Consider the following 22,509-nt stretch of genomic DNA (forward strand, 5'->3'; position numbering starts at 1 on the left):
CTGGCATGCAGACACACACTTAAGACAAGCAGGTAGGTGACTGGAAAAGCCTCACCGCCTGGAATGAGGGGCTACATCAGGCATGGAGACAAGCACTTAAGACTAAGCAGGTAGATGACTGGAAAAGCCTCACCTCATAAAATGAGGGGCTACATCAGGCATGTAGACAAGCACTTAAGACAAAGCAGGTAGGTGAATGGAAAAGCCTTACCTCATGGAACGAGGGACTACATCAAGCATGCAGACATACACTTAAGACTAAGCAGGTAGGTGACTGGAAAAGCCCCACCTCATGCAATGAGGGGCTACATCAGGCATGCAGACAACACTTAAGACTAAGCAGGTAAGTGACTGGAAAAGCCTTACCTCATGGAATGAGAGGCTACATCAAGTATGCAGAGAAGCCCTTAAGACTAAGCAGGAAGGTGACTGAAGTTTGGTTAAAGCTCGCCTCTGGCAAGATGGGATACACCAGGAGTAAAAGACAGCGAACACAGGAAGGAGAGGGCAAAAATAAAACAGAAAACAGAGGGTGTAGATGAGGGATCAAGAAGGAGACAGAGAGCACATAGGGCCTCATTCCGAGTACGGCGCTAACCAATGGCGCTATTAACGCCTTGGTTGACGCCGTACCCGGACCGGCAGCGCCTTGGTGGTTGGCGGAATTACCGCCCCATTCCAAGGTTGGCGGGGCGGTAATTCCCCAATCCCCATTTACCCTTCCCCATTCCCATTCTTGCCCCATAGGGCATAATGGGAGTGGGGAAGGCGTCAATTACGCCACCGTAAATTACGGTGGCGTAATTAACATCAAGGTCCCTTAGCGCCATGGTATTTAACGCCTGCTAAAAGCAGGTGTTAAAAGCACCATGGCGCTAAGGGAACTCGGAGTATGGCGGTAAGGGATTACCGCCACCGCTCTCGTTAGCGGTGGCCGCTATCCCTTACCGCCATACTCGGAATGAGGCCCATAGTAAGCAAATCATCAAAAGGCTGGGAAATAGAAGAGTCAGGAGAATGCAGGTGGAAGGTTGCAGGAGCTCTAGGCACATTATGATGTTAGCATAAGGGAAGGTCACACCAGCATGCACGGATATCCCAGCAACAAGGCAGGAACAAACACAATTCTGGAAGAACATGTGGGAAAGGAACAGGCATTATGACAGCAACAGCAGTCAAGTATAACAAATGGAAAAGGACACAAGACAGAAGGAAAAAGTTAGGAATACAGATTGGTGGACCTGCCTCACTGAGCAAGATGCAGGTAGTGTCACATCGGAGAAAAACCCAGGGAGGAGGCCAGGAACAGATAGAAACATAGAGGGCCTGATTCTTGGAACATTTTCCTATGGGATCGCGCCATTATAAAGCATTTCCATGAATCAGGCCCATATTGTCTAGTTAAGGTCGAGTCAATTGCTGTAAGGATCAACGAGCAAGCAACAGAGCGTTCCAGGAAATTGGCGCTGCAGCAGTGTCACACGCGCGATGGGGCGAAGGGAAACTCAAGCAGAGGAACACAGGTAATAGTCAAAAAAGGGAGGGTACCTACGAAAAGGGGGATCCGACCTTCTTTACCTTCTGTGCAACAAGGTGTAATAGCAAAGCGTTGCAGCAGGCGGCGTGTTGGTGATGAGGCAGGTGCAACGGTAAAGTTAGGTATAAAGCGCATAGATTCATGCCAAATAAGTTAAATTAAAGTGTTAGACAACAGCAGAACATCTAATTTCTGTAGACAGGCTGTCTATATTGTTTTTCAGTATTGTGGGTGGCTTCCAAAATATTATAAGTTAGGGGACCACCTTTAATTTCTTGACTTATTATTTTAAGTAAAACAAAATATTATGGTTAAAAGTCTGTTTCTGGTAAAAGATTGTGGGAGGGTATCGTTGCAGCATTACATTACTGGCATGCATCCATAAAATATACCACTAAAGGGTTAATAGCTTTTCCTTAGATATATTTCATTGCAACATATGATGTGTGCACTTTTCATCTCAACCAAAATAATACTATTGAAAAAAGGTAGCGCAAAATAGTTGTCACGATCCGGTTCTGCTATAACAGAGCGAAAAATCACTCGGTGTTTGGCCATCTTACTACAGGTTCCTGGCAAAGTGCATGTTATATGGCCAAGAATCTCAGTAAGTAAAACACTAATAACTTAATTGCATTTCTAAGTGACATCCTGTTGAGGCCACACACACCCTCGGTTAAATTGGGATAGTCGTTTGTTCTGTTGTGTTCAATGCTGTAGTGCGCATGTCATGAGTAACCAGGTAGAGTTCTCTTCTGATGCCACAAATGTAGACATTGGAGGGAAAAAAAGGAAACTGTGAAATGACTTCATGACTTCATTTCTCTATAACATTCTGTGGAGTCCCTTAACTCGTAACTCCTTCCAACTGGCCTCGCTGGGGACAGAGGCTCAAACATCAGCAGAGCTTGTACCGCTTCCAACATTTCTGGTGGGAAATTACATGCAACCAAAAGAGCTCTTTCTGGGGGGAATTCACGAACACATTTTAAAAATAGTTTTAATATTTCTCCCCGTGGGTTCTGAGCTGCCTTCTTGAAAGTGCTCTTATTATAGCCCAAATAGTTTCTTTTGGCATCCTCTGCAAAGTGTAAATTTATGTAACATATCCCTGACCATAAATTGTACGGCTGTTATGGCACTGAGGAATTCTAGAGACTTGTAAATCAGAATATGGAAAGTCCAATAATATGCATTTGTCGCCAGAAGCTTGAAGTGACACTATGCCATTCAAATGCACATAGGAAGTGTGTACGCTATTATGGATATGCATTTGTTTTGTGATCATCTCAACAATACTCCTTGTATCAGGTCATTAATTGGCCTGTTAACAGGAAACCATTTCCTATGTTGCCCTTTTGCCAAAGTCATTATTGGCCCTATCCTGTTGTGTTTATTTTCACAAAGTCAGATTATTAATTGTCCAATTGACTCTCCTTTCAGCCAATGCTTACAATTTGCCTCACACATAAATAATGAATTGCTTGTTTGGTAGCAACAACACCAGATGCTTATGCTTGCTGTGGTCTTTGTGAGCTACAAAGCAGGGGTGGATGCTCATTCGGGCCTACAGCCATCATGATCATTGGCATACAGCAACAGACCAGCAGTTATTGGAGCCCCGTTGGGCAACACAGGTGTCAATTTCTGGCCCGCGTTTCCAAAGCGTCATCACAATACCTCTTTACGACCCCTAAAGTACCCCTCCTTAAGGCAGCTGTTCCCTCAATACATCCTCTTTTATAATATTATTTTTTTCATTATGTTTATGGTTAACCGATTATCGTTTACATATTTGATCATACATGCACATTCTCTTCTCCACATTACAGGATAACATACCACACATTCCTCATATCAAATTTCATATCCGTACACCCAGATTATTCACCCTCCTTGAAAATGTGTTCCACAAATGTCTTTACTGCTAAAACCAGGATAATATTTTAAAGCAAAAATACTGCACAGTGTTGTGATCCTAGACCACCCTAATCGAATCAAGAAACGTAAGCCACCAACCACTTTGGGGTCAGCATTGGCTATCATTTGGATGCATGTATTAAACACGGCTATGTTTCCCCAGTTGGCCCAAGAGATATAACTGTGTCACGGTGCATAGTTGAATAATCTCAATAATGCATTAACACTGTTCAATTGGACCCAAACAAAGAGTGAGCACTTTTCTACCCTAATCTCCAAAATGTATTCTTCTACTAGTGTCACTGCACGTTTGCTGAGTCATGGCTTTTCCCCCAGCATGCCCGAGGCCTCCCCGGCAGCAAGAAGGCTGACTACTCATTGCTGGCAGAATCCTGCGTCAAACACATAGGTGAAGCAGGTAGTGCACGTGACTAAAGGTGGACCCCACCTTAGGCCCGAAAAGTGGACCCACTAATGTTGCTACGTGAGTACAACCCAGGTTCCAAGTGTTCTAGGTGCTTCTTGAGTGTTTAAACAGTAGAGGGGTTGCAGGGTTAATTCTATCCTGAGTTTTGTTTCGAAGATTGACAGTTCTTTTCATCATCAGATGCGTATGCATGCTCCTCTGTGTGCTTCATGCTACCTCCATGCACTGGAGTGCCTTTATCCTCCATGCACTGTAGTGCCTCCTTCTGTCCCGTTGGATGGGCAGCAACCCTCAATAATATATCCCTGTATGCTAGCATCTCTCCCTCAATAACATGTCTGACGGACGAACAATAACCAATACTCATCTACTACACTAAATGCACTAACAGGGAGATGAATCCTAGTGCAGAAGGCTGTATTGCTTCTACCTCTTTGTTATGCAGTTTAATAACTCACCATGTCTACAACACATTATTATTGTTGTTATTATTATTATTATTATTATTATTATTATTATTATTATTATTATTATTATTATTATTATTTAGCATTTTATTATATGGTTAAAAATGTAACTTTAACATTAAGAGAAGAAAACAAATATTACAATACATATCCTTACAAAAACATCAAGCTTATACATTATGCACACTTCATCAAAAAAAGTTTTTTTTATAAAAATAAGGAATAGGAATTGATCACTACACATTATTATTCGTCCCTTGTACAAGCAGGGACACATTTCATATTGACCGGAGTGGTACATCCAGGCGTAAAACAAGGGGTACAGGGATATGGACCATGCTTTTCCTCTCTGGGTCATGTTGTAATGTTTTGCATGCAGACTGGGAAACAGGACCGGGAATCTGTTCTCCCCTCGTCCTTTCTGCCCTGCCTGCTAATCCTATTTTCTGTATGTCTGCATGGATTTTCCATGCAGGCAAATAACAAATAGATGGAGGTATCTGCCTGCATTTAGCACCTGCCAAAGTAGACGTATTCAACAGGAATCTATTGTAAATGCAGTCTGAAAAGTGTTATTTGCAGGTGGCGTTCACATTCATTGTAACATGAATAGTAGAATTAAAGAGTAATAGCCATGTTGCTTGTCATTGCTCCCTAGCTTTGCTCTCCATTCTGCAAAATTAGAAAATGGCATGCATTGGACTTGCGAGCGTGGAATTGCTGAAGTTGGTTGGCATGTAATTACAATTTGTATAGAAAATGAGAGTGTTAAATTCTGAAACTCTCTGGAATATCACTTTGAATTATAATAACATTTAGGGGGTAATGTTATACTAAATGTTACACTATTTACTGATTGCATGAAGTTGACCACCAATAGTTGCACTTGTGTGTTGCTGGTCGCCTACGTGCAATTTTAAGCACTAACAAAGAGCAGTGCAATTGTGAAGTGTAAATCAAGGCTGAATGGCCTTTATTATTCGCTTTTACTACCTGGGTTGTGAGAATTAAAACGCCACCTGCAAATTACAATGGAATCCTTTGGTTTTACACCTGCATGAAAATCTATTGCAAGTTACAGACTTTGCTTGCTCCGCTCACCAGAACAAAAAGGTATGTATGTATATGTGTAAATATGTATATCTGGGTTTATAAAGCACATCCATAGCTGGGAAGCAACAGAGAGTGCTACACAGGGCACACCTCCAAGTGCTACAAGTAAGGACGCAGGGATGGATAGTGTGATTAGGGGAGTGAGCACTTCGAGAGGGTGAGAATGAGGGTTCTGTGGAGCAATCAGGTAGATTCCACTTGAATCTCAACCTGTGACTCTTTGCTCTTCAACCGCTTGCACACTGGTTAATATGTCATGCACAACAGAAACTGCATGAATAAATATGTGCAAACTGCAATTGGGAAGACCTCATCTTCCGACGGTTTGTAATGAAAATATCCTTGTCATGCCCTCCATCGACCCACCAGTGATCCCAGGTCCCCCTCGGCCCGAATACACCCCCCACTTACCTTCCGGGGCTCACGTTGGCGGTCCAGGCCGGCTCACACACAGCTACAGCAGCAGCTTCACGCTACCACTCCACAGTCACGACTGCGACCGTTCCTCCATTGGCAGTTGCCGTGGAGATTAGGCCATCAGAAGATCAAGATCGCTTCCTTGCATCGTGCTGCTGGGTCTATCCGATCACGTGACCTGAACTCGCGATCACGTGACCTGAACTCGTGATCACGTGACCCAAACTCGTGATCACGTGATCAGGAAGCAAACGGTACTTAAGTAGTGGAGTGCTTCAGTACCGCGCTTCACAGCTGTTTTCTCGGAGACCCTGTCTGGCCTGCGATTCTTACCTTGTTTCACGATTGATCTTGGACCCGGCTAACTCTTCTCGGAACTCTTTGTGGATCACGTTATATCTGTGCTTTACCGGCTTGGACTGATACACTTGGCTCTTGACCTCAGATCGTTGTCACAGACTTCTCTTTGGATCCCGCTTTGTTCCGTCAGCTTGGACTGCTACCCTTCGCTCTAGACCCTGGATTGTTGTCACGGACTTCTTGTGGATTACCCCTCTTCACAGAATCTGGAGCATTGTATGAACTACGACTCACCACCATCCTTGCCTACAATCTGGTTCAGTCCTGCCTGCAGGTCTTCCCCAGGTGGGGTCTGGTGTGACTACCAGTAAGTGTCTCCTATTAGGGACCTTTGCCCACTTGAGCCCCGGAATCCCTACTTCTGTCAATTCCTGGTAAGATCCTTCCTGTTTTTTTTTGGTTACCTGTGCATTACCCTGCTTGCTTGGTACTTAACGCTGTTTTCCTTCACAGCTTCCGTGGGGCTTCCAGTACTTCGCGGTTCCGGATTCTTCTTCACCTGTGGCCTCAAAGGTTGCATAGGGAGTGAATCTGTCATTCTCCATGTGCGGCACTTGGGGACGGAGGTCTCACATATCTACACGACACTCAAGTTACAACAATCCTGAAATAACTGCTGAAAATTAATGTTTTCGAAACAAAATTGCATATATAGTGCCCAATTCATGGAATATTTGCCCGGTTCAAAGTGAATTTACGCGGCTGAAAAGTGACTTTGCACTGGCGACACAAACCCTGATTCATGGAACCGTGCAAAATGTATTTTTGCTGTGCAAAATCCGGGCTAAGTCATTTTGTACTGCAAAAATGACTGTTCGCTGACTTTGCCCAGACTTCGCACTGCAAAAATACACTTTGCACAGTTCCATGAATCAGGGTTTGTGTTGGCAGTGAAAAGTCACTTTCAGCAGTGCAAATTCACTTTGAACCGTGCAAGTATTCCATGAATTGTGCCCATAATTGGAGCTATTAACAATGGCCTGTGCTTGTGTGTGGGGTATGTGTATTGTCAATTTTCCAACCCAAAAAAGAGATGAGATGCTAAAGAATAATCAAGTAAGGTTGAGTAATAAAGTCATACTAGGTGCCATTTTCTCGCATCCTGAATGTACGACATGGGCACTGACATAATGTGCGGAATGAACCGCGCATGTCCAGATGCACGCCACCATTTCAACAGGCCATGCAGATATGTTGTCTGGTTCCGATCTGCAGAACATTGATCAATTCTCTCTGCTCCTTCGTTTAGATCCATTATAACATCCAGGGAGTGCGCTCAGAGATTTTGGCAAAGGTCTGCTGCAGGAACCAAAGGAAATGAGCTGTGGAACTCGAAAGCAGAGTCCAGCAAACATAAAACTCCTGGAAGGAGCATGGTGTCTACGGGGAGCCGGGCTATCCCGAAATTTATGGAGTTGTTACATTGAATGAAGGGACCTCCGTTGGATTCGTACGTCATTAGTTGACTAGCCTGCTGGGGCTACAAGAAGCACGCCCGGCAAATGGGAAAAGAGCACTCCCTTAGTATTTTGTCAAATGTATGTTCCCGCTCTGTATTGTTGCTCGCATATCTCTTGCGCCATTGCCTTAACAAGCAGCTCTCTTAGGATAGTGCATGCACTGTTTCAGAGCTGCCTATTGGCTCCATGCCATCAGGACAGGACCACGTTTATCAACTACTGGCATTTTAGTCAACATCACTTTGCATACTGGGACTTGTAGTTTTACCTTTTCCCACTTGAGCACAAGTCTCAGAATGCAGAGGCAGGTTGGCAAAACATGCAGATAGAACGACTGCCATACTTACGACATGAAGCCATTTGGAAACTCCAATATTCCTCTAGTCTTTCACTAAATATATCTTTTTGATGGATTAAGTGTCAATGTTCCATTTGTTTTGTTTTCAAATCCATTGTGCTTTTTACGTGTGTGTTACAAATAAATGAGTGCACCCTTTATTCTTTTCACAGATGAGCTCCCATTGGTTAAACCAGTGGAAAAAAACAGGAGAGTGCATCAGCAATGTGAGCAGTAAAATGTATAAAGCACAGAGTGAATGACAACAATAAAACAAATATGTACACGGTACATTCACAAAGAAAAGAATGGCAGAATTAATTAATATACTTAAAATCACTGGTATTAAATAAAGTTCTGCACACTGGTTGAAAGCTTGCAGTACAGTTGTGAGATAGTATAGTGAGTTAATGTATGGATTGCAGAGGTGTCTTTCTAGCCTGAATGTCAGACCGAAGAGGGTTTGCCAGAAACCTTTTAAAACTCGAATCATTTTTAGAGTTACATCACATACAATCAGGTGATGGTTTGCGCTGCGGAAGTCGAGGTCCTCATCATGCATATCACGAAAGATCCCTTGACCTTTAGTCCCAGCTATGGATCCATTTGACTCTCCTGTCCATGGAGGTACAATATTTGAATTAATACTTGGTAGCCAGCTGTCCGTGTTCCTCAAGTGGATTAGGCGTCCTGTTCCTCGTTTTTACTTCTAACGATTGGACATTAGGTTCAACCTCTACACACATGCTTTAAACCGAGCTACACCTATAGCATTCACAGCACCATCCACTGTGGATCATACCAACAGCATATATCTGAAGAAAATATACACATATCTGTCATCAGTGTTGGTTTCCAGATTCATTACAAAGACCAATGCATTGAGCACAACGCCTCAGCTCATAGGCAATATCATTGGCACCCAGTGTAGCAAAGGGTCACAAGTGAGGTGCAGTAAGTTGTTCCTTGGTCAATCAATGTTAAAGGCCTGCCCCACCGGTTTCAAATTCCAATGCTACTTTCCAAGGACAGTAGTAGATGGATAGCTAAACTCTCCTAAGACCAACGGGTTTAGCCTGTAGATAATTAGAAAGGTGGGGCCTTCTCTGCAAAGGCAAGCATATTCGGGCGTTCACCCCGGCCACTTTCCTTCAAGAAAATGTTGATTTCTTTTTATTCTAATGAACATATTGAAATCTGGCATTCATCCTGAATCTGTTCCCTCCACTTAAACATCCAAACGCTGGTCATGTTTCTTCTACATCAGTCAAGCCTTCATGAAAATGGGCAACTTTGTGGTAAACTCCTGAACACCCGTGAAGTCTTGCTCTGAAATCTCGATTCCAACTCACCTTCCATTCTCATCCTGCTTGAACTTTCCTCGGCCTTTGATACGGTCAATCATGCCATCCTTATAAATGGTCACCGAGATACCCTGGGCATCACGGACTGGTTGACCTCCTCCCTCTCTGACCGAACATTCCAGGTTTAAATGGGCGCTTTTCTCTCCCCCATCACTCTTTCAACCTACGGCGTCCCTCAGGGCTATATCCTCTAACTGTGGCTCTTCAAAATCTAGCTTGCCCCTCTAGCCCATTTGATCTCCGCCTTCTCTCCTCATTTCCAGAGCTATGCGGATGACACGCAGCTCTCCTTCAACCTTCCCTCCATTGCCTCCTCTTCTCCCTCTCTCATTCCTGACTGTCTGACTGTTAATCAGGCATGGTGTGCTGCCAACAATCTCTGCCATAATGCCAGCAAGACTGAAATCCTTCACATTGGGACGCCAGCTCCCTCCTTCCCTCCTTCTCTCTGACCGCCCTCCATGGGCCCCCTCCCCTCACCCTCTTGTGAGGCAAATAAATATGGTGTCATCTTCGACTCCTCTCTCTCCTTCTCTCCTCACATCACGGACCTTGCCAAGAAGGCCCACTTCCAGCTGCACCGCCTCAAACGCATCCTCCCTTTCCCCACCTTCCCCCAGATCCTCAATGTCTTCAGAGCTCTGGTCCTCTCTAGGTTGGACTATTGCAACAGCCTCTTCCTCAATCTGCCTAAATCCTCCCTTTGACCCTTCAATTGACCCAGAATATGATTTATCCTTGGACTCAAGCCCAGGGACCACATCTCTCCAGCCCAAAAATCTCTCCACTGGCTCCGGGTTGCTGCGAGGATCAAGTTCAAGACCCTCTGCATTATCCACAAGGCTTTATGGGGCCCGGGACTTTGCTACAACCAACTGACTGCAAATCACACTTTGAAGATGATGGCTTTTACTAATGGACTCCTATGAAATGTGTCTGCTCTTTGGCGGGTGAAAATTTGAAGTTAAATAAAATCAAATTGGTGGTGAGTCAAATGGAGACTTACTAGCAGGATATGATGCTTTTATGCTTCCATTGCATAGCCTAGACCATTTTTGAGTTTACACAAGACAGAGAAGGGGCACTGAACAGAGTTTATATCTCTGATGTGCTTCCCTCCTCTGTCTTGTGTGAACACTTAATTTTGCACCTGCATGAGATTTTCATGCGAGCATAAAATGGATGGAGTCCTATGGTATCCACCTTCAATTAGCACTCCCTAAAGAGCAGGCAAATTCTATTGGAATCCATTCGTAAAAGCCATTTGCAAAACACACTTTGCAGGCAGCACTTGATCTTTTACAAGACAGAGAGTAAAGAAGAAAAGTAATGCTGATATTACCTGGTTTTACGTTTCAATTTTACTCTACTTACAAATGTATAAAATTGCACACAGGGCGCGCAACAGCGTGTATGTGCTAAAGAGGGTAGTCCCCTGTAAGAAATTGCCTTTTATAAACAATGACTCCCAAAAGGTTTGAATCTTCTGGATTGACTCAGCCAGTAATTATCTCAGGTTCCACGAATGGGCACCATTTGTGGAAACAGCAAAATTTGCCAACTGTGGATAGAGGACATTTTGATGTCTGTGGGCACTATACACGAATTTTCGCAGGCCAACTCACCTCAGAAACCAACTGCACCCTGTAAAATGACTGTTAATGCTGCGTGTTGCCCCTGGCGTCAACACCTTCTTTCTGACCGTCAGCTCTTCAAATGGAGTGTCAATGCAGAGCGTTAGTTCTGACTTTCCACAATGTGCAAGGCATGAAAGCGAGCCAGTCCCATCTCACTTCTCCAACGCGTAAAAAGGCACAGTGAGGTGTTACATCCATTTCTGTGCCTGTCTCACAACAAAGCATATCCTGGAGCGGGATGCCAATGCAGGACACAGAGCAAAAAGCCCCATGCGGCTCAAAGGGGGACCCCACACACCCAAATTGCCCCACTTGCAAAAAAAGCCTGCCTCTAACCACTTACCTCACTATTTCTGTCACCCCCTGCCACCCTCGTGCTAGCATCTGCCCCCCTTTAGGTCCTGCTACCCTCTGTACCTTCTACTGCCCCCCCTTGATGCCAGTACCTCACTTTCCAGCATCTACCTCACCACAGGCCGTTTGACACCCCCGAGCCTCCTACTGCCCACCCCCCGGGTTCTGGAGATTCTCCAATTACTAACCCACTTGGCCCCAGTGACCTCCCTGACAGTTATCACTCCCCCTTGGCCCCAATGACCCCCTGACTGTACTGCCTTCATTGTTCCCATTAACCCTGCCCTGACAGTTACTGCTACCCTTGGCCCAATTTACCCTCTGGCTGTTACTGCAGCCCTTGGACACAGTGACCATCCTAACCCTTACTGCCCATCATTGGCCCCAGTGCCCCCCCAGACTGTTACTTCCCCCATTGACTTTAGTAACCCTCTTGACTATTGCTCTATACCTTGGCCCTATTTTCTTCGCTGTTGCTCCCCAGACCGTTTCTGATCCTCTAGGCTCCCTTGACTTTGTTTTTGAGCTTCCAGAAAGTTACTGCTCCCCTGTGCCCCCTTTGACCATGCCTTTTTCACCATTGACAATGTTGATGCCCCCTTGGCCCCAGTAAGCCCCCCGTTAACTTCTGTTTCTCCTTGACACCAACATCTGGTACCGCCTGCCTCCAACCTTCCTGCTTTGTCCCCAAGTCGCCCCCTCCCCATCCTCAACCCCATAACTGCAGTACAAATGCTTGTTATCTGATCATCCAACCATAACCTGCGGTCCTCTCCCCACATGACCAGCTAGCCAAATGCTCAGCCACATTTCACCAGGCACCCACCAGTGCCATTCTGCAGTCTTGGAGCCCCAGTTCATTGAGGAGGAGATGAAAGTCCAGGTAGATGGAATTTTTATGGGTATCATGTGCCTCCCAGGTCCAGGCTACCTGAACATGTCCGCCCTCCAGCCCAACAGGATCTGGAAACCCACCCGCAACACAGTGAAGGCTTTCACACACACCTGATGCAGTCATAACCCGCATTGCTATAGTGCTTCCATGTTGTGTGGCAGGTTGCCTAGCAACTGGATCATGGAGTCATGGGTGAACTGTGAAATTTGGAACACAGATGGGTAAAAAGCTGGTACGCATGTGCACATTGATGGGATGATGCAGGCATCTCTTCAGAAAGACCTGCACTCTTACCTGGTTGATAAATGGGTTACTTTGGGGACGCCCACAATGGGTGTAGAAGTGGACTTTGATGTGGTTTATAGCCACTAGTTCTGTGGGGATTTTGGGTGATGGAGCCATCTCATCATGGCAGACAACACCTGTGAGAGGATGCCAGCAAAGCATGGCTAGGTGATGTCATGTGCCAAAGCCACGCTGTGCTGAAAGATACATATAGCAGAGAAATGGAGCATAGTAAGGCGCTTCAGTGGAGGAGTGGACATTTCAGTCTACCTATTGGGCTCAATGTGACACGCAATTTTTGCCAGGCGGCTGTAGATGGGGGGCATGTCCAGGCTGTTAGTAGAAAGGACCTGCTAGTATGTAAGGTCATGTTGGGACAGCCTGAGCCTGTACACCCTCGATGTGTAGGATTTTTGAGTACTCCTACTCCCTCCCCCAGACCAGTCACTGTTTCAGGAGGGTAGGAATGCAGGCTGGTGGGCTACCTTTATAGGGAACTGGAGGGAATATGATGAGTTTCCTGCAGGGGTTATAGGCCAGGATAATGGGATGCATCTGAAAGGGAGTGGGTCATAGGCTGATGAGCTGCATGTGGGGGTGCCTGGTGGGCAAGCTAATGGGCAGACTGCAGAGGTACCTGGGGCACACACTTATGGGCTGCCTGCATTGTTGGCCTGAGTGGTTGGTTGATGGGCTGCCTGCCGACGGACCTATAGGGCAGTTACAGTGATTTGAGAGCTTGTTGGGACTGTGGGTCTTGCGCTAGTGTGTGCGTTGTTTTCGTCTTTGCATTGCCTGCTGCCTGTCAGGTGGATCTCAGGGGGACAAAGCTCCTAAGGTCCCAGTGTTTTTAAAGGTTTGTTCTGAGTGACTGAGATCCAATAATTTGTAATTAGGCGCTGGACAGTGGTTCCTTGGTATCCAATGAGTATCAATTTCCACACACGTTAGGTGTTTGTAACAAATGTTGATTTATTTTTTCTTCAGTAATTTAAACATGGGTTTTCACTCTTGTGACAAACATATTCTTTGCTTAATCTTTACATGTGGTGAAGTGTATGTGATATACTTCTATTCCATTAGTGCCGACACTTGTTTCAACCTATGTGGTCTTTCTCAAGGCAATTGTAGGGTTAGCGTGTTCCCGGATGGTTGGAATTGAATCTCCTCTAGTCAGCAATGGTAGAAGGGGGTACCTCTCGCCCTCGGGTGAGGGTCCGTGTAGTCTCTTGGTCTTGCGGTGATCTGCTTCTACCATTGCTGACTATAGGTGATTCAGTTCCAACCATCCCAATATGGTTGTTCTTTTGCTTTCAATACATGTGGTACAGCTGGATCCAGCAATGATATTATTCACAGTAGCACTTTCTCTTCCAACGAAAACAAGTAGGTTACAGAAATTGGGCCTCATTACGACCCTGGCGGAAGACCATGGTGCTATTAGCACCATTGTCCATACTGGTAAGTTACTGACTCCGCCATGGAGAAAGGGGGAATTGCCACCCCATTACAAGGTTGGTGGGGCGGTAATTCTCCCTTCCTCCACGGCCCTTCCCCATTCCCATTTTTGCCCCATAGGGTTCAATGGGAATGGGGAAGGCGCTAGGTACGGTGCGCAAATTGCGGCACCGTAATTAGCACCAAGGTCCCTTTGCGGGTCCCTACTTTAACGGCTGGTCTACACCAGCCATTAAGGTCGGGTCCCGCAAAGGGACCACGTAATTAGGCGCTAATAGGTTAACGGCGCCTCAGCCTTTTACGGCGCCGTTAACCCATTAGCGCCTGGGTCGTAATAATGTGTTTTGTATTATTGCTAATAATAATAAACTCTTCAATAAAATATTCTGACTAGACGTTTACATGTGCAGTATGAAAAAAACAAAAAAATGCACATTTAAAATGATTAGCAAAGAGTAACAAAACATACAACAAATATGGATTGTTCGTTCATACAAAACAACTATCGTTTTAAGACTTTACGTGATGACGTGCATGCTTGTGTCAAGCACTTAGCCCTGGTAATTCAGAAGTGGTATAAAAAGCGATATGAGTTTCCCGTGGTTATATAATGTGTCTTTCATCTACCAATGGCCCATGTCACTTTAAATCTGACATGTTAATTTTTGTCAAACAACAAAAAAAAATACATATATGAGCACTACATCTCCCTTACACAAATGTATTATTCAAGTGTACCGAACATACGTCAGCGTCAACTGCCATCACACCACCCCTAGGAACGTGAAAAACCAAAGCGTCCTCTATTATACACGCACTGTCCTCCTTACATCATTCAGAAGGAGACTGCCCTATGGCATATTTTAGGAGATTCATCCGTCCTATTTAAGAGGCTGGTTGTGATGGGGTAGAGTAAGGCAACAATGTATATTTTATATTTCTGAGTTCTATGTAGCACCTGCCATGCCTCCTTCATCGCTTCATGGCGCTTGGGCAGGCCTTTACAATGCAATGCTAGTGAAAGGAAACACAGGAAATGGGGTAGTTGCGTAGGAAAGCAGGCACGTGAGTGGGGCAGTAGAGAGCAGCCAGCTAGTCAAATGTGTGTGTATGTTTTTTTCCCTCCAATTATTTCTGTCTTTCTGTAAAATTGATCTGACAAACATAAGGTTATTTTTCTGTGAATGTGAGAGAAAGCTCTTGGTGGATAGCTCACGAGTTAAGTGCTCTACTGAAACATGGGCGCAACTATAGACATAAAGGCTGGTTCCAGCCGGCATCCTTCCGAAGTCAATACATTGAGGGCCATTATTATGAGCAATGATGACGCCTGTTATTCCGGCCCTTAGAAGTGTTACGAATCCAAACTTAATCACATAATAACACACATGATTACTGTAAGGGGGGGGAGGTTACTGTAATGGAGGGAATCTGGGCAAGAACTGTATTTCCAATTGTGTGGTTGGCGGTCAGTTGAATTCAGTTGGGTTCAAGAGTTGAAGGTGGCTATCCAGACTGTGCCTCTGGCACAGCTCAATCACTCTCCTCCAGGTTCTGGATTCCAGAGGTGAACGTTCAGTGCTTTGTTAAGGATTTGGAGGATAACAAAATAAATAAATAAATTACAACTTGTGTTTCAATTCCACCTCTCATGGGTCTAAAGCTTGATTTCTGTCGAGTGGAAAGTTACTTGACTTCACTTTAACATGGCTTTTTACTTATTTTCGGCGGACCTTTGCTGTAGTTTAAGAATTTTCACATGGGTTGTTAGCTTCTGTTATTATTTTAATTCTGATTGTTTATAATGCTGACCTAGCCTAAGAGCAGAAAAGCGATTTCCAACAGGGGATTGCCAGCATTGTGTGTGGCATGTTATAGAGTAGTGCAGTATTGTTGGTGTTGGGAGGGCAGAATTTGGATTTGTCTGGCAGGGACTTAAAAAAAACCCACGTTTTTTATGTTTGGTGCAAGTGGGCATTGGCGGGGTACCTCCGACTTCCAACGTTTTCCTTGCTTGGCTCGTGATCCACCCAGAATTGTAGATTTGCATGCTGGGATGATCACTCTTACTTTGTGCCAGAATCCATGCTTCTTTAGTCAGAAATTGAAGACCTTTGCCCATGTCAGTCTTGCTAATCTGATATGACCTCTACTCATCACCAATCTTTTTTTTGTTCTTCTCACGACCACATTCCTGGTATGGCCGGACTCTCTTTATTAAGGAATGGAGGATAGCTTCAGCACAAAGATGCCTCTACGAGGCAATCAAGTGCTTTACAGAAAGCCTACCATGTCATCATGCATGCAAGAGGGGAGTTACTTTGAAAACCTGGACAACCTGCACAAAACCCCCAATTCACAAAACTAGAACAAGTGGGAAGAGACCAGCAACACTAAAACACTGCACACCTATTTCCCTGCCATGCATTCGGAGAACTGGAACCCTAATTCAGACTCCTTGAACCTCCTGGAAGAGTGTTGCAGTATGACCCACTGACAAAGTCCTGGCATGGTTCACGGACAACACTGATGGATTGTGAACAACACATTAATGCAATTGACAATCGCAATCAATTCACTGCAGAAATAGGCGACCCAGATGTATATTTTGAGATGTTAAAATGATGGTGAACCACGGCAAGTTGTCTACTACCCTCTTTCAGAAGCTTACTGACATAACCAATGTGCTCCACAGTTTGACCTTCCACCCTCCCAGTACCTTTAAAAGTCTACCACTAATCCAGCTCCTTCGGGTGATAATTGCTAACGATGAAGATCAATGCTCAGAGGAATTAGGTAGATTATTACATCCATTTGCTGATAGATGGTATTCTGAGGATGAACTGAGAACAGCCCAAAACAAAGCATTAGACAGGTCTAGAGCATCTCCCTTGCAAACAAAAATCACAAAGACACTACCGTCCTTCGGATAAGTTTCAAAATTTTCGATGCAGAGAAATTGAATTAGATGAAATATCAACTAAATTTGGAAATATTTCAGAAAGGTGCAAGGACGAAGGGTCTATTTTCCATATGTCCTCTCTTTGTGTATAAGAGGAGCAATAACTTAAGGTTAGGACAGATATTTTAAATACCAACAGAGAATCTTGCACATGCTCAAGGACATATCCATATATGCATTGCGGTAATTGCAATAACATTGTCGAAGGCAACATCCTGATTCACTCAATGACAGGAGAGAAGATACAGCTTGGACAGTTTCCAACATCTGAACCAGAAAATATTGTTAATTCTTTACGTTACCATTCTGGCATTTATTGAGCAGGACAGACTATATAGAAAGCCAGAGTCAGTTCGAATGAATATAAAACTTGTGTGAGAACTAATAGTTGAGAATCTTCTGTTGCAAGACATTGAAGATGTCGTAATGATCTCGTAATGCTGCTGGTGTTTCCTCGTCCGCCTACAGGTGGGCAGTGTTAAACCCGCCAGGTCAGACATGGCGGGAACATCACCTCCCACCTGCAGGAGTTGTGATCGCCCGGCATGGAAACAACGGTGGCGGTAAACCCACCGCCACCGTTGTTTCCATACCGGGCGATTTGTAATGAGGCCCACTGTCTCTCAGTTACGTTTCCACATCTTGGAGATGACTACAGAAGGAAACATGAAAAAGAGACTTGATCAGAGAGAACAATGTTGGTTCCACAGATTGAATGATCTTCTTCCAGGTGGCAGGAATATAGCTTCCTGTAACTTTGTTTTCCCATTCATGTGAACTTTGAATAGTAACAGTGATTTGGTTCGCTTTTGCCGCACTAAAGCCCTGATTCATGGATTATTTGCGCTGAAAAAAACGGCGATTTGTGTGCCATTCTGCCTGCAAATCCCCATTTTTTAAACAGGGATTTGCGGGCAGAATGGTGCACAAATCGCTGTTTTTTGGCGCAAATAATAAAATGAATCAGCCCCTAAATTGCAACTACAATGGATACCCTAAAGTATGAATGTTTGTTCAAATGCACAATCTATGTGAAGGCTGTGGAGTTGCATTGGATAGATCACAAGACTGTTGTTATTCTACTCTATGGGCCTCATTACGACCCTGGCGGTAAGGGGTTAGCGCCATCGTTAGCTGCGCCGACCCCTTACCGCCAATCACGAGTTCCCTCTCCGCCATGGCGGATTTTACACCTGCTTCTAGCGGGTGTAAAAATCCATGGCGGTAAGGGAACTTGGTGTTAATTACGCCACCGTAATTTACGGTGGCGTAATTAACGCCTTCCCCACTCCCATTATGCCCTATGGGGCAAAAATGGGAATGGGGAAGGGTAAATGGGGATTGGGGATTTACCGCCCCGCCAAGGTCGGAATGGGGCGGTAAATCCCCTTACCGCCATGGTGTTAACGTAGTTAGCACCATGGCGGTAAAGTCACGGCCCTGGCGGTAACTTTCCGCCAGGGTCGTAATGAGGCCCTATATCAGCATATCAGATACATTTTATAAGGGAAATGGGGTGATTCCCTGTATATCATAACAGCTGTATATCTGTACGAGAATTATTGTGTACTTATGGTATGATTTGATTGTGTATTATTGTGACTGATACAATTTCAATTGTGCATATTTATATCATTGGCATTGTGTTTACAAGACTCGTGAAAAGTTTAGGGAAATATGTTTGACACACTTTCTACCATTATTTGTGTATATTTTTATGAGTTTTACTTTGTACATTCAATTTGAAGACTTCCAGCCAACATCAAATCTACACCAAAATGGTAGATTGATTCGTTTGACTATGGGCCTCATTACACGGATGGCGGTAGGGATTTACCGGTACCGGTAAAACACTGGTACCGGTAAATCCTTACCGCCTTACTACGAGGTCCCTTTGCGGGTTGGGGGATTTAACGCCTGCTTTTTGCAGGTGTTAAAATCCAACCCGCTAAGGGACCTCAGAGCTAATTACGGCACCGCAAAATTGCGGTCCCGTAATTAGTGCCTTCCCCATTCCCATAGAGCCCTATGGGGAAGAAATGGGAATGGGGAAGTGCAATGGTGGAAGGGGGATTTACCGCCCCTCCAACCTTGGAATGGGGCGGTAAATCCCCTTTCCGCCAAGGCAGTGCCGGTATTTTACCGGCATGAGCCATGGCGCTAATAGCGCCATGGCTCACCGCCTACCGTGTAATGAGGCCCTATATCTCTCCTTCTACAGCCACAGCTCCAATTGACTTCCACATTTTTTTATTTTCCCTTTTGATTTCAACTATTTTCATTTTTTCCCTTTTTTCTTTTTCTATTTGTATTTACTCTTTTTGTTCTTGACAGAGGTTGCTGTGATGTTTCAGGGGATGATGTCACTGCGTTCTCTCAAGTGCATCATGTAATTGCATCATTTGATGATGTCACTCAATTGCTGACCAACACAAATTGAACGCTGGTTTTCGCCGGCTTGCACAACTTGATACAAATAGGTAAGCAGTCTTTTACAGGTTCCCTATAGCATTTCTCAAGTTGTATCACCTAGGACGCTAGGTTATTACTTTGAGGTGAGTGACTACTGACTCTACCTGTTTCAGACTGATGCTTATCAGCACATTTTCTAACGCTGATTTCACTAGAATTTAGATTTAGATTTCTCAGAATTCCCACTCTACTGCCTTGTGTGTCTGTGCTATACTATGCACGTATCAATAAGCTGCTCTCACAAGGTATGCCTTATTTTTTTCTTTTTCTTTTGGTTTTCCGTGATCAAACCTTTCTTTGGGCTAATTTTTAGTATTATATGTTACGAATGTATCCACAGGCATAAGGTGTTGCAGTACTTTTTTTATTCGAGTGACCTTCCTGGCCATTCGCCAAGCTTGGTATGAGGTGCAGACCACGTCTCCTACTCCTATACTGGCCGATATTAAGAACTTTCATGTTTTACCACTTTCTACTAGATTTCTGTTCTTGCAGATTATTTTGTGGGAGCTCATTTTATTAAGTGATATGCTTGCCTCCTCTTCAGGCCAGGTATCATATTTATTTGTTTTTTTCCATTTCACTTCTCTTGTCTTTCTTACTCACATTCCTGATTAGGCTACACTACTGAGACTGCTGTTATTGTTTTTTTGTGTGTTTTTTTTTCACTATGTAGACATCGCCCTGATGACGGACCTGTTTGGTCTGAAATCCATTGGCAACGACCCAGTCTGCCTGATTTCAAAATTAAAGCCATGAAGCACTTTTCTTTATATTAATGTGTTTGATTATTGGATTGTCTGAACTTTAACTAGCAGTATCTTTGCTTGGGCAAACGTGTAGTAGCGCACTACTAGAGTGCAACCAACACAGGGGATTTTCCTCAGTCAATTTGCTATCTATATATAACCATCCAAATGAACAGATGGCATGCTGGTCTGCACCAATTAATTGCAGAGAAATATATCTTTGACATAGATATTATCAATTACATCGTGTTGACCACTCTTCCCCTCATCTGTTGCACTGACAGAGAATGACTTCAATGTTGCAGTCTGTGTGCCATACAATCTCACCCTCAGGTGGGGCCTGAAAAAGAAGCCTTGCCATGGGCTGCACCAACAGCCTCCAATCATATAAGCTGCAGTAGATGCACATCTAGTACTGGATTTTACACCATCAGCTATAAGTGTCAGAAAAGCCCTGTGATCCTGTATATTGCACATGCATGATGAGGGCATGATAAGGCTATTGGCAGGTGAATGGATATGACATGCCACTGCCAGGAGAGTGGCTGCAACTGCGCATTTCACCACTCACTATCTGACTGATAGGCTAACTGTTTCAAGAAGGATACATGAGTCCTGAAGGTAGTCCTGCTGAAGGCAGAAAAGCATGCAATATCAGATAGTGGGTCTACTCTTGGTGCTGTGATGTGATGTGTGCGTAGTCAGGGTCATTCTTAAGTGTTACCATGGATAAATCAGTAATTTGCTATCATATACATGTGCTACATGTACCTATCATGTGTGGAGAAGGAATTCTTAACGTACAAATCTGGGTTGAATTAATGGGTGTTACAAATTTCTTCCATGTCTGCCATACATCAACATCTCCAGTGTGCAGTGTGTGGCAATGGAGACAAGCAGCACTAATGGTTAACGGTTCTGTCCTCTACATAGTGATGATGATTATATTATTATTATTATTATTATTATTATTATTATTATTATATTTATTGAGCGCAGACCTAGCTTCGAGAAGCAACAGAGTGCTTTACAGAGATATACAACAATACAGATACACAACAGAGCGCTTTACAGAGGTGTACAGAGATGCATAACAGAGTGCTTTTGAGGGGTAACAACAGATCAGATATACAGTGGGGGTAAGATACAGAGAGGCTCAGAGGAGGGGTGCAGCTGTAAAGGGTGGTGGGGAGAGGACGGATAGGGTATAGTAAGTCAAGTGATGCAGGGGTGATGTGATGGCCGAGGTGTTTAGGAGGAGAGGCTCTTTGAAGAGGTGGGTCTTGAGTTCTTTTCTGAATTGTAGTAGCGTGGGAGCGATTCTGATGGGTAGGAGGTTCCATAGTCTTTGGGCATAGGCAGAGAAGGCTTCTTTTCTGGTCCTTTCTTTTTTGCAGCAGCGTATTTCATGTCTGCATGTGTCCTGCCTTCTGGTGATGCGCTGTCCACCGGAGATGCTGAGTTTCTCTGCGAGGTAGCTGGATGACTTGTGGGCGACTGCCTTATAGATGATGCAGCAAGAATTGAAGATATTCGTGCGTGCAGCGAGAGGCAGTGGAGATCGATGAGGGCCGGGGTGATGTTGGTTGTATCTGCGTAGACCCTTGATGAGGCATATGGCCATTTGTAGGACACTTCTCAGGGACACAAGGGAGGACGGCAGGATGCCTCTGAAGAGGCCATTGCCCCCGTTCAGGTGCTATAGGACCAGTGCTTGAAGAGTGGATCCAAACCTGTCTGAGGGTGGAAGGCCTTGAATTTCTGCAGGAGGGAGAGCTGATACCCAGCTGCCTGAGTTTTCTTAGCTAGGTGTATCTTGAAAGAGAGGTGTTTGTCGATGTGTTACCAGAGGGACTTGGTGCATGAGGTGAGCTAGGTTGTGAAACCCTCAGGGTTCATGGTTGATAGCCTGGTCTGCATGTCTGGGTGTTCAGTGTTGTAGATGAGCAGTAGCAATTAGTTCTTGGAGGGGTTGATCTTCAAGCATGCACTGGAAATCCAAGACTGGATAAGCGAGAGGCACGATTTGAGCCTGTGGATGTCCGTGATGGAGTGTATCTTGAGGTATAGCGGCGTGTTATCAGTGTATTTGTGGATATGGATGTTGTGTGTGAGTAGGTGGGCTCCCAGTGGCTTCATGTATAGATTCAAGATCACTGGGGAGAGGATGGAACCCTGTGGGACTCGACAGGTGATGGGTAGCATTGGTGATCTAGAGGAGACCATCTGTACAAACTGCTGGCGGTTGGCGAGGTAGGACTTGAACGAGTGTAGGACAAGTTCACTGATCATGAC

The sequence above is a fragment of the Ambystoma mexicanum genome, chromosome 8 (assembly GCF_040938575.1).
Source record: "Ambystoma mexicanum isolate Mex_15411 chromosome 8, UKY_AmexF1_1, whole genome shotgun sequence".
NCBI classification, from domain to species: Eukaryota; Metazoa; Chordata; class Amphibia; order Caudata; family Ambystomatidae; genus Ambystoma; species Ambystoma mexicanum.